The 10,684-nt window shown below is 50.9% G+C and overlaps 1 protein-coding gene across 4 annotated transcripts in view; it reads right to left on the bottom strand.

Annotated features, from left to right (window-relative positions):
* MICAL2 (microtubule associated monooxygenase, calponin and LIM domain containing 2) overlaps positions 1-4,623 on the bottom strand; it is a 226,124-nt gene extending 221,501 nt beyond the window's left edge. For 3 of the 4 annotated variants that reach the window (XM_082629275.1, XM_082629274.1, XM_082629276.1), the window contains exon 1: positions 4,447-4,620. The gene's annotated coding sequence lies outside the window, so the exon portion shown is untranslated. Of the gene's footprint in view, positions 1-4,446 lie in introns of all 4 variants that reach the window. The other variant, XM_082629277.1, reaches the window with a different exon arrangement.
* Between the last annotated feature and the right edge of the window lie 6,061 nt (positions 4,624-10,684).

Here is a 10,684-nt window from a genome sequence, read left to right as displayed (position 1 = left end):
TAATCCCTGCGGCTGAATAGGTCAGGATTCAGAGCTCAAGCAGAAATGACCTCAGTCCCCTCCAGTCCCACATGTGATCTGGGGAGGCCAGCTGCTGATCAGGGCACCACGGCGGCTGTCTGGGCTCCCCACACCGCAAACCAGAGCAGGCAAGGGAGCACGGCAAATAGTTCTATTATTTCAGGATGTTTACAGGCTGACGCTTGCTGAGGAAATGTCCACACGTGAGCAAGTCATCTTTTTTTTTAAAACCTCTTATCTAAACACAGGCATGGGCAGTCACAGAAACCTACCACTGGGTTAATTCATTCAAAATGCATTTCCCGAGTGGCTACAACACCACTGGGCAGACGCTCACCACGCCTCTGCCCTGTCCCAGGCACGGCACTGGGGATCCCTAACAGAGCACAGAAGCAGACTCCAGCATCAAAGCGTTCGCTGTCCAGTGGGAGATTTAAAACGGAGGGTAACAGCTGGTTAAAAGTGGGAGTGGGGCAGAGGGGGTGGTGCTCCAGATTAAAGTAGGCTTAAAAGGACTACCAACCAAATGCAGCATACAGACTTGGTCTGGATCCTGATTTAAACAAACCAGTGATGAAGGTCACTTCTGAGACAATGAAGGAAATCTGAATATGCACAGATGCGACCAAAGAATTACTGTTAATTCTGCTACATGCAGTAACAGCCATCTGGTCATGAAAGAACATTCTTTTCAAAATAGATATATGCTGGATTATATAGGGGCAAAATGACATGATATCAGAGATTTCCTTTTAAATATTTCAGGAATAAAAAATAGAAGGGAAGGAAAAGAGAGAGAGAGAGAGATGAAGCCAGCCTGGCATGATCTTGGTTGTTGAAGCTGGATAATGAGTATTTGGGGCTCATTATACTATTCTCTCTATTTTTGTGTTTGAAAATGTTCTTTTTTTTTTTTGGCTGTGCGGCTTGCAGAATCTTGGTTCCCCAATCAGGGATCGAACCCAGGCCCTCGCAGTGAAAGCACTGAGTCCTAACTGGACCACCAGGGAATTCCCTGAAAATGTTCATGATATTTTTAAACAGAGGACTGCAACACATCATGGGAGATATCCTAATGAAGACTGGTATAAAAGGCAAAAGGGGACCTCCCTTGTGGTGCAGTGGATAAGAACCTGCCTGCCAATGCAGGGCACACAGGTTCGATCCCTGGTCCGGAAAGATCCCACATGCCACGGAGCAACGAAGCCCATATGCCACAACTACTGAGCCTGCGCTCTAGAGCCTGCGCGCCACAATTACTGAAGCCCGCGCGCCTAGAGCCTGTGCTCCACAACAAGAGAAGCCACCGCAAGAGTAGCCCCCTCTCGCCACAACTAGAGAAAGCCCACAAGCAGCAACAAATACCGAACGCAGCCAAAAAAATAAAAATTAAATTAAATCTTTAAAAAAATAAAATAAAATAAAAGGCAAAGGGGATATAGAGCAAAGAGCAAGGAGGATTTGTGAGAACCAGAAAATAAATCTGCCAAGTTTATCAGTGTTTTAAATACCATTTCATAGTGGGGTAGGAAGACATGTTCACAAATAATTACAATATAAGATGCGGAATCATAAGCACAGCAGGCGGCTGCACACACCAAGCCTCCAGAGTTCAGAGGATGGCCACACGTTTTTTTCCTGTTTCCCTTAGTGTTTAATTCACCACACAGACCTCACTCATGCAGAAAGAGGCCAGACCCCTAGCTTGGTCACTCACTAGCTGTGTGACTGGGGGAAAGTTCCTGAGCCTCAGTTTCCTCATCTGTAAAATGGGAACAATCCCACCTACTTCTTCAGAGGGCTAAAGTGGGGATCAAGTGATACAAAGAATGAAAAACCCCAGCATGATGTACAGTGTTTCCTTTCTTGGCTCTTTAAGCAACAGAGACCTTCTAGCCCTGGGAGGGCCTCAAAGATTGGCAATGTTCAGCCCAAATCTTGCACCCATACCCCAGCCCTCCCACCAGGGTCAAGGCTCTCCCCCAAGAAGGCGGGACCTCTGCCCCCCGCCCTGCCCCACTTAGTAGAGAGTGAAAGGAACAGGCCCATGACTGGGAGGCACACCCAGATGGGGGTGTGGACATGGGAGGAGAGAATAGAGACACATCCCAACCACAGGTAGAGAGGGATTACTCAGTGCTCCGCTGCTCCTTACAGTTCCTGGGAATAGGCCTCCAATGACCAAGCTACAACCAGCCTTAGTCCTTAAGCTGATTTATACTAATGTGTAACTGGTTGGTAGTAGGCTAATCACCATTTTCTTTCAGAAGAGAAGGATGAGCAGAAAGGCAGCCCTGGGCCTGAAGAAGGAAGGAGGCAGTGATTTCATTTTTTATAAACATAAGCTCGAACTATGGATTTCAATCACCTTAAATCACAATTAGTATACCTCAACACCTGCCCATCCCCCAAAACACAAAATAAAACTAGAATTGGTCCTAAGGTAGAGGTTATTTCAAGTAACAGTCCTCCTGGGACTTCCCTGATGGTCCAGTGGCTAAAACTCTGCGCTCCCAATGCAGGGGGCCCGGGTCAGGGAACTAGATCCCGCATGCAGCAACTAAAAGATCCCGCATGCCGCGACGAAGATCCTGTGTGCCGCAACTAAGACCCGGCACAGCCAGATAAATAAAATAAATATTAAACAAAAAAACACGACACATATAACAGTCTTTCTAAACCATCCCAGAAGCCAACTCTCAGGTGCAGGGCCAAGTCAATGGCAGAGGCAGACTTCCCCCTCAAATAGCACCCAAACACCAACAGTCAGTCCTTCCCCATCACAGCAAGACCAACACCGCCATCACCCCTGATGGAGGACAGGGTGGGCAAGGGGTCTGTAGGTTGAACAACCTGGGCTAACCTGGGTCAGTTCAAGTGTGTTGCTAAAGAAGCAGCCACAGGATCTTTGGATGGAATCTTTTCGGAGGCCAGGAGCCTGCAACACAGCACACCACTCTCCACAGCCATGGGGCAGCAGGAAGGGCACTGGACTGAGCTCTGGCAGAGCCTGGTTCAAATCCCGGCTCAGCCACTTTCTATGTGACCTTGGGCACTTACCCTACCTGAGTCTGTTTCCCCATCTCTAAAATGAGGAGGGCATAACTCTCAGAGTTTTTTGAGAGTTACTGTGAAATTCTCAAAAAGTTCCACAGGGCAGGACCTGTCCCTCAGTAGGCACTTAATAAACCTGTCTTCACTCTGCCGGAAGGCCCGTTCTTACTGCAATAAGAGCTTCCAGAACATCAGGTGGGACTGCCCTGGAGAACTGAGGCCCACCCACCCCCGCCTTGGATCCACTTCCCCTGGAAAAAGGGACGGAACAGAGCTGGCCTGGGGGCCCAGGGGACCCCGGTGCCAGAGCACCCAGGCAAGCAAATTGAGAGCCAACGGGCTGCTGGCCTTTTTTCCTACGGGGCCTGCCCAGAAGGGGGTTGGTTAGTGGCTTCAACCTTCACCGAGACCACTGAGGACTGTAGTGAGCAGACAAGACTAACAGCAAGAGGCCCCCACACTGCTTAAGGTCCCAGCAGGGCCCGACGCGCCTCTAGATAAAAGCTCTTTGGGCTTTAAGAACCCAGGCTTTAGAATAAAACAATATGGAAAAAGACACAAGTTTACTCTGGTTTCAACAGCCTCCTCCTCATCCAGTAAAAGCCATTCCCAGTTCTGCCGAGAGGCTGGTCTAGGATAAAGTTAACCCCACCTGCCCCGGCCTGGAAGCCAAGTCAGCGGCGCTTCTACCCAGGGCCAGTCGGCAAAGGCAAGGCGGGAGCCTGGGACGCCCAACAGGGGTGCTCCCGGGCCTGGGGAGAGTGCAGGCTGCTGGAGGCGCGAGGCTCAGAAAGGACAGCGCCACGTCCCCTCGGGCCACCGCCACCGTCCCAGACCCAGTCCCCGCCCGCAGGCGGCCAGGCCACTGACATCTGGCCCAACTTAACTTCCTGTTGTTAAGGAGGGAGGGGAACCGGGCGGGGGTTGGTAGGCGGGCGGGGGGACGCCCAGTGAAAAGCCGGGAAAGAACGTGGCCGGCGAGGAGCCCAAATCGTGGGAAGATAAGTTTAGGGATGTTCTTCTGCCCCGGCGGCAGGCGGTACTGATGGCGCGTCGCGCCCACTTCATGTCGACGTTTGGGTATTTTCTAGGCTTAGAATTGAAGAATTTGGGTGTTGGGGGGCGGAGTAAGAGGTAGTTCGTGGTACTGGGTTCTAATGGATTCGGAGAGCGATAGGGGTACCCCGGCCTCCCTGGGCAGTGCCACCTGCTCGCTGGGCGCCCCGTGAGGTGGGTCTGAGGCGGGAGATGGTGCGGCGCACCTGACCCTCTCCGGCGCGGGCCAGGGCACAGAGTCCAGGCTCGGCCACCACGGTCCCCGCCCGCCCTCCTCAGAGCCCCGCGCTCCCCTTACCCTCTCCCCAGTCTTACCGAGAGCCGCGCCGGCCGCCGAGCCTCGGGTGAGCCCTTGTCTTTGCCTAGGGCCGTGTGCGCACCGGTCTGCACCCGGAGGCCGCCTGCGAAGCTGGGAGCTACCTAGGCGGCCCCGCGCAGGCTTAGCCGGGCGAGCGCCTGCGGTTCTGCGCCGCGCCGCCAAGGGGACGGGGAGCCACCCCCATCGGCGGCGCGGCCAATGACAGGTCAACCGGGGGCGCAGCCCCGCCCCCAGCCTGAGGCTCATAGCCAATGGCAGCGCGGCGCGGAGCCACCCACGCTCCTCGCCCGCCCCGCCCCTTGGGGGCCAGCTGTCACCGCGGCTGCAGCGGGCGCACGTGGGATGCAGCCCAGCCCGAGGGTAGGGAGCAGCCCTGCGCTCCTACCCAGACCAGTGCAGGTCTGAGACCAGCAGAGGGCCGATGGGGGCGAGGCTTGGTGTTGCTGCTAGATGAAAACCCCGGTGCTGGTATCCAAATGTCAAGGTAGGGAGGCGAGGGCTGGACTTCACGCTCCTTGGCCTAGACAGCTGGAAAGCAAGCCTCAGCGTCCCCTTTTGGACTTGGGGGAGCAGCATAGCACTTCCCTTACCGGCTGTGGACCTCCCTTCTTGCTTTGCTCCTTGACCACCCTGGGCTTCAGCAAAGCCCTGCTAGAGGATAGTCCCTTCCCCTCACCTGGACTGGCCTTGCCTAGAATAAAACTCGTGGGAAGAGGGGCAGTGGTGCAGACCACCTGTTACCTTCGTCACATCACCCAAGCACCCTCTTTTCTTGGCTGTCAAATGGCTACCTTAATCTCTGCTCTGCCCACCCTCACTGGTTGCCCACAGCTCCAGAGAGCACCGTTCACAGTGTGAACAGCATGAGGGGTGTGAAGCCGCTTTGTGAACTGCAAATTCTACAAACACCTTGGGTAGACTGCTCTGGTAGCAGTGATCATGAAACAGGAATCCCACCGGCAGGGGCTGTGTCTTTCTCACCTCTGGGGCCCAGGGGCCTAACATGGGCTTGGCCCAATATAAATGTTCTTGCAACAGAGCTGACCCAGCAGGAGGAGAACAGGCAGGCTTGGGCAGTGAGAAAACAGTATTGTGGCTCCAGGCTGCTGGAATTCCCACAGCATCAGACCACCCTCTGGAGAAACTACATTCCCTTGCCAGGCAAGTACAAATAGAGCAGTTTGCCCCCATCAAACCTGGGGCTTATTTTTTTTTCCATACTCCTTACCATGTGATCCTACGTGAGGCCTTTTGGGTTTTCCCAGAGATTGTCCTCCTTGGTTGCTCTCTTAGCATCTTCAGAGTTCAGTTGACTTCCTGAACATGAACTTTCAGCAAAAGCCGTCCCTGTTCAGTTTGCAAGACTGAGTCAGCACTGATTCTCAGAGGGGCAGCTCTCCACTCTGATGGAACTCTGCCTGTGATGCCAGTTGACGAGGTATCCTCTACACACATTATCTCATTTAATTCTGAGACAATGAATGGAATGGTATGGTGACAGTGGCTCTGCATGGTATGCATTTTTATTATCATTCCCTTTTGCAGATGGGAAAACTGAGCCTCAAAGAGGTAACATAGCTTATCAAGGTCACATGGTTAATAAGTTTCAGAGCCTAGATTGATTCTGGATTCCAGAATCTGCATGCCTAACCACTATGCAATGCGGCCTCTGCCATCCTACCCGTACTTCTGGAGTGCTGGACAGGCCAGGCCTATCCCTGAAGGAACTGCTCTGGGGACTGACCTGCCCCCAGTCCATCCAAACGTTCTGTTGAGGTCAGGCCTGGGCACTGTTGGGGACAGGAGATGAGGTCAGCATGGCCCTGCCTTATTTACAGAGTGACTGATAGAGGAAACAGCATTACCTCTGCCCCCAGCCCAAATCCTCACTGGACACAGACCTCTTGCTTCTGGCCTGGGCCTGAGACACCCATGCTAGGGATAGAGATGGAGACAGAACCATTCATTCATCTCACAGATGCTACTGTGAGCTAGATATGGTTCTTGCATTCATGCAGCTTATTCAGCTGATAAATAATCAGAAGTACACAGTGCTATAGAAGCTGTATTCTTTATCACTTACATTTTTTATCATTCCCATCACCTTATCTATAGCACGTGTTCTCCAAATTAAACAAATTTAACACTACTTCAGGAACACTGTGGGCCCACCACAGTGAGATACTACTGCTCAGCATAGACATTCTATTAGCTCAAAAACTAAAATTTATCAGTGTGTTCCTGGGACCTCTGCCTCCTCTCTTCCCAACCTTTTTAACTTGGGGGGCTCAGGTGGAAAAGAATCTTGGGTCTGAGGGCTGAAGAGTGAATTTTCCTTGGATGTAGGGCAAGCTGGGGGCTGATGGAGGCTGATTGCAGGAAGGGAGATAAGCCTTGAGACCTCTTGAATCAGTGGTCAGAGTCCCTTGCCACCACATACAAGCCATCCTTGCTGGCCATCTCCCTGGGGTGGGGGGGTGGACAGGAATGGAGACAGAAGATCACAGTTGTCCCTTCTCTGGACAAAGCAGTAGCCATGCGCTATCCTGCCGGACCCTGACTGTGTCTGGGAGTTTATACAACTAAGATCTTCAAAGAAAAGATCGTGCAATGTTAGAGTGGACTTAAAAGAAATATTATCTAAGCCCTTCACTGAACAGATTAAAGAAATTTAAAAATTAATGGGGAAGGGAAGGCACCACGAGAGTCACAGAGCATGGAAGTGGGTTCCAGGTCTCCGACGCCTCTGCTTCGCTCTGAGCACGCCAGGCAAACTTAACCTCCTTGCGCCGTGGCTCAGTATTCTATATTTAATAACAATCTCTTCCCAGCCCACTCTTCTGGGATGGCGAATGTGTGCTTGTGAAGGTTGTCTGGGAGATGCAGATGGCCACATTAGCATCAGAGGGAGGGAGAAAAGGAAGGCCCAGATTCATCCCTAAAAATATCTACATCGCAGACTGGAAGCAATGGGTCTCAGCAGCACCACGCATGCCTCCCCGGAAAAAACTCCAGCTGGTGATCTCCATCATCATTGTTTATCCACCTGATGGCATCCTGCAGGGGCTGGAGGGGTGGTGTGTCAGGCCTGGCTTCTTTTTATTTCCAGCCGAGCAGTTGGCTTGAAGAAAGGTCAGAGTTGAACTAAGTGGATTCCCAATGCAGAGATTTCCTGCAGAGAAGTCCAAGTGTGTCTCACAACGTTGGAATGGCAGGGGAAGGAGTGACCACCTGTGCCTCCTCCTCCAAATGAAAAAGGATCTGTGCCCTCAGACCCCTTCCTAACATGCATATGTTCCAGAAAGGAGTAAAACAGTGAGTGTGGTCTCACCAGCTTTCTCCCCAAGCTGCTATCAAAGGGCTTCGGTCTTTCAGAAGGAAGAGGAAGACCGATATCTATACAGTCTGGTGACCTCGTTAGATGATGAGAAAAGGCTGATTGGCCCCAGCCCACCTTGGGAGCTATCTTTGGAGAAAGGTTTTCTAGGGAAGTGGAAACATTTCTACCTTCCTCAAACAGGCTCAGGAGTATGCAAGAAGCAAGGTCACTGGGGCCTTGTTCCAGCCCCTTATCATCCCGATAGGCCTCAAAATGCACTATTTTTCATGGATAAGACATATAAAAGTTTTCAAGGTCTCTAGGAACTCATCAAGCCTACCACACATTCAGTGCGTTTTCCAGAGACAGTTTGGAGAAAAACTGGCACATGTCAAAATCAATAATGCCCTCAGAGCCACTGCAGCACTTTGGGGAATATGTGTATTTGGCTGCAATGATGGGAAGGTCAGTGCTGGAGAGATGAGGCCATAGGCAGGAGATGATGAAGCAACCAGAGCAAATAGAGAGCGGGTGTGCGGAGGAGAGGGGAAGAGACACAGCGTCAGGAAAGTAGTCTGGCCCAGGCTCCAAACAGTCTGGGGAGAGGCAGAGGTACATACACACGTACGTACTCAAAGCCAACTGTGAAATCTGAGGGCACAGTTCTGGTCTCTAGAGACTCAGAAGTCTAACCAATACCACCAAACCCACTACACCCTCATGGCAGGCTGGGCCATACCTGCTGCCAACGCAGACTCTTGTTCATGCAAGCCTAAAGCCCATTCTAGGACACACTGCTGTTATTGAATGAAGCGCCCAAAACCTCCACAGGGTAGGAGCAAGGACGGGGACACTCTTTTCTGTTCTAGCCCATGGAGGGGACTCACTCAAGTTCAACTGTCTATCCATCCAACATATATCCACCCCACAAATATATACAATACAGTTATTCTAAGAGGCATCATAGCCGAGTAGTTAGGAGCACAAACTCTGAAGTCACGATGCCTGAGTTTGAATCCCAGCTCTGCCACTTATTAACTGGGTGACCTTGGGCAATACTTAACCACACCATACAGCAGCTTCCTCGCCTGTAATGGGGAATAGTAATAGCAAAGAGAGATGTGTGCTTCAAACACATATACATAGTAAATAATATACATGGGTTTTGATTAAAATAATTTGGGGTCTAGTATCAAGAAGGGGGTAGAGAACTAGAGTTTCTAAGAGGCCCCATTATGAGCAACTCCAGATCAGGGACATGGCCACTCCCAGCACTACTCTTGTGTGTGTATCTCTCAGCCACATTTTAAGGTGGATAATTGTCATCCATACCTTAGAGGTGAAAAAATGGAATCTTGGAGAAGTGAAGTCACTCGCCCAGAGTCTCCCAGGAGCTGGCATATGACAGGGTGAATCTAACTGGCTGACTCTCTACTCCTGGCTACAAGACTGGACACAGAACCCAGGCCCGGCCAACCACATAGCCCCAGGTGTGACTGGTCCAACAGACATGTATATGGTCCAAGCAGATTTCTTCTTCAGGACCAGTGTATAGGTAGCATGAGAGAAGCTCTCTGTCCCTGGAAGTCAGGGCTACCAGTAGTCCCACATGCAGTGGAGGAGATCTGACTACAATAGGAAAGAAAGAGACTCCTCTGACTGAAGAAGTAAAGCTCCAGCTATTCTTTGCAATTCTCTTGACTCCACCCTCCTCTGTGTTGGTTTTGTCTTCAGGCTGGTTTTCCTTACTCTAGCCAGTGCCAAAACAGCTCTCAGTGCCAGAAGCTACCTTATCCAAAAAAGAACATTTCTGACCCAGCATTCCAAGCAGGAGTCCTGAGATCCACTCTAATTGGATTGGGTCACATGCCCACTTGAACCCATACCATAGCCAGAGGTCTGGAATGTGCTGATTGGCCATGCCAGTCAGGGCCCCTGACTGGACCTGGGGTGGGATCAGCTTCCCCTGAGACACACAGGCTGCATGGGACAGAGGTGGACACCTGAACAAAAACGGAGTATGGTTAGGCAGGGAGAAGAAGGGATAGATTGTTATATGTTGGGTGGGTATAGCAGATGCTTCTGGTTTCCGTATACACCAGTGGCTTTTCTATTGCAAGCACCTGTGACTCCATACCTGTGGGTTTCCTCTGGCTTCTGCAGTAACCTTAGCCAATGCAGAGGGCAGTCCAAAGTACGAGATTTAACACCACTGAAGCAACCTTCAAACAAGAGGGAGCAAGAGTTGGTGGATTCATACCCCAAATGTCTCGCCCTCAGGTGGGATATCTTGGAGGTGTGTGCTCTATCTCTGTCTCTGTCCCAGAGACCTCCAGCAGGACTGAGCCCAGGTAATTGCTTGTTAACATGTCCTCTATTGCTTCCCTACCATCACTTCCTCAGTTCTTTACTGGTGCTTCCCAGGATTACTTCCCAAATAAACTACTTGTACTCACATTCCCTTCTCAGGGTCCGCTTCTGGGGGAGCCCATCCTAAGACAGTAGGGTCAGCTCATCTGAGCCCCAACCTTAAACTCTTTGAGATGAGCAACAGTGTGGTATTCAATGTTGTACACTCCGCGTGTGTTGCTTAAACAGCACCAGCACATGGGAGGTGTCAGTAAATGTTTTTTGAAGGAATAAAAGAGGAAGCTATTTAAAAGCAATATACAAACAAGGTGTTCATACCACTCACCCACTGTTTCTCCCATGGGTCTGGACCACAGCCATAGACTTGGGCCCATATGAATGCTCAGAAGGAATTTGTGCTTTTTACCTCTCAGAAAGTACATCATCCTGACCTACTGTTGTATCATCCACTCCCCACATACCACCTCCCATGAAGCTTTTCTTGCATTTTGTAGCAGATAAATACATTTTAATTAAAATTAAATTCCTGCACAATCACTCTTCTG

This window comes from Mesoplodon mirus, assembly GCF_964341445.2.
Source record: "Mesoplodon mirus genome assembly, chromosome: 7".
NCBI lineage: Eukaryota > Metazoa > Chordata > Mammalia > Artiodactyla > Ziphiidae > Mesoplodon > Mesoplodon mirus.
Note: the sequence above shows the minus strand (reverse complement) of the source record. Positions and strands in the feature narration are given on the sequence as shown.